At 53.4% G+C, this 2620-nt stretch overlaps 1 protein-coding gene across 1 annotated transcript in view; it reads right to left on the reverse strand.

The window, feature by feature from the left end:
- Positions 1–2620, reverse strand: part of TTBK1 (tau tubulin kinase 1) — a 46666-nt gene that overhangs the window by 10362 nt on the left and 33684 nt on the right.

Genomic DNA, 2620 nt, shown 5'->3' on the forward strand with positions numbered 1-2620 from the left:
TAGTGGCGGGTGTACCGCACGCCCCGCAGCCCCTCGGCCTGTGCAGGGAGGCAGGGTAGGAGGTGGGACTGACGGCGGAGCCAAGAAGCGGCGAGCTGAGAAAGCGTCCACGGGCCTCCGGGCTCCATCTCCCTTGGCCCTCCCTTCCCAACTCTCTTGCGGCGGCTAGGCGCCACGGCCCCCCGGCACCGGGAAACCCTCTGAGTGTGTGTGAGGAACCACGGATTATCTGAGGGGTGTGGCCCTCGAGCTGGAGGCTTTAAACATTTTTCAGAGGCTGATTTTATGGGGTTGAGAGTGTCCCAGATCTAAGTGGGCTTTGGGGGTGGGGTCCAGGCCCTCCATAGAGAAAACGTTTCAATTGGCAGGTGTCAGGTGTCAGATCAACCCACGACAGCAGCAGAAACAGCATCTTCTGCACCCGCAGCCAGACGCAAGCCTCCCAGTCGGGCGCCACAACCTCCCTAAGCAAGCGCCCTTCCTCTGACCACCCCCAGAGATACGAGACAGCTCCTCCTGCCCACCAGGCCCAGAAAAGGGACCTAGTCAGGGCAGAGGGGACACAGTAGAGGCGGGTCCAGGAGAAGCACGGCTGGGAGGAGCCGTGGTCCCCCACCCACTGGGCAGGGCTGTCTGCTTTCTTCAAAACTGGAAATGCCAAGAGAGATGATTGGATTTCAGATGTTAGTGAGTGCAAAGTGGTTATTGCTGTGACCCAAGCTGCCTTGAGTGTGTGGGGGGTATGTATATTAATTACTGAGACTTTAGTAGAGCGTTTTTCACTAAGCCAGGGTCTTCAGAGCACACCCTCTCCCATGAGAAATACCGGTCTTACCAGGAGGACTCCACTCACCACAAACAAGTGCACTAGCCCACACACACGTTCAGACACTTACACAGCACGCAAACACACGGCACATTCCACGCATCCCCGCTGGGCATGAGCTGCCTCCTCTAAGAAGCCCACCTGGTTTGAATTCCGGGGGAAGACACTGTTCCCCTTTCAGGGCTGCAGCCTTGGGGTGGGGGTGTGAGGGGTGCTGTTCCTCAGGCTCACAGAGGTTGCAAATGAGCTCAGGCCATACCTGCCAGTAGACTGGTTCTGTCTGGTGCACACACAGTAGTTTTTCTTTTAAATGTGTTGGTTTAAAAAAATTAAATGCCAACAATTAAAAATTGGGAGATTTCACCTAAAAATTGCAAGAGAGTGACCATTGGCTGAGCTGGAAACAGCGGGGCAGGGTTCCCTGTGGGCTGCAGCCTCGAGCTTGCCAACACTGCTGGGCTCCTGTTGGTGTGGGTTGGTGACACTGGCTCACACTCCGCTGGTCCGTCCTCAGCAATGCCATTATCTGCTCTGTCTGTGAGCCTGACACCCAGAGCCCAAATATGGCTGAGGTTAGGGTTCTGAGCACCCACCTTCTCACCGTAAGTCTTCCCCTGTCTGTCTAACCCCTTTAGGGGCTGCTCAGGGCCATGTGGGATTGAGAGGCTGGGCTTTCTGGAGAGACAGTGTCCAGCCTTGCTCCCCACTCCAGGACTCTGGAGTGACCCCCATCTGGACAGCACCCCATGGCAAGGCGGGAGTGGGAAAGGGAAGTATGGCTTGCAGACAGCTCCCCTCTTCCTGTCTACGGTGAGGAGGGGCCAGCCAGTAAGGACAATAAATAAACCCATACACAGACCGAAACGTTTTAAAAATTCCTGTCAAACAAGACCTCAGTTATTCGGCATTGTTGGTTTTTTGTTTGGTGTTGTTTGTTTTTTTATGTTGTTGGAAAGTGAGTATTCTAATTAATCTGGTAAATGCAGATTTAAAAAAATATCTACTTCATAGACTATTCTGAGGTTTAAATGAGTTAATGTTATAAAGTGCTTAGATCATTGCCCAGCACAGAACAGGCACGTGCGCCAGTGACTGTTAAATACAATTAAGAAGTAACGGAGAGCCACCACACTACACAGGGTGTGACGCTAAAGGGCTAAAATGCCACCTCTCCAGAGCTGCCCTCAGGGACGCCGTGCCTTCCCTGAGCAGGGTACTGCATCTAGCAACATTCTGGTCTCCTCCTGAAAAGGAGTCTGACAACATTGCAGGCTCACAGCATCCCCGCCCAGGCTAGGACCCAGAGACAGGGGACTCGACCCCAGGCTTCTGCTGAGCTTCGCGTGGACTTGATCCAACACGTGGCTTAAATGACCTTAGCAGTTTTTAAGTCAAAGCCACCCTGAGAAGACAAGAATGTTATCGAGACCGCCTCCTGTTAGCTCAGAGCTTCATGGCTTACAGAACACTCTCCTCCACCAGTGGAGGACATGCAAAAGGCTGTCGCCCAGAGGACAAAATGTTCTGAATCAGGGCCTTGCTTTAAAGGACACCTTCCCTCACCGGGCGTCAGTTCTGCAGCGTGTGTGCATTTGAAAACTCAGCCACCTTCGGAGCACGAGCGGGTCCCCGCCTCCAAAAGCTTTTAGTATGTCATGCAAAATCGCGGGGAGCCTGTGCCATCGTCTTTGATAACTCACAAGGCACTTTGGGGTCTCAGAGGACCTCAGAGTTCTGGTCACTGAGGATGGAGCTGTGCTCAGCGTTGTGTGGTGGAACTCTCTGTAAAGGAAT

The sequence above is a fragment of the Tupaia chinensis genome, unplaced genomic scaffold (assembly GCF_000334495.1).
Source record: "Tupaia chinensis unplaced genomic scaffold, TupChi_1.0 Scaffold000238_1, whole genome shotgun sequence".
Lineage (NCBI taxonomy): Eukaryota > Metazoa > Chordata > Mammalia > Scandentia > Tupaiidae > Tupaia > Tupaia belangeri.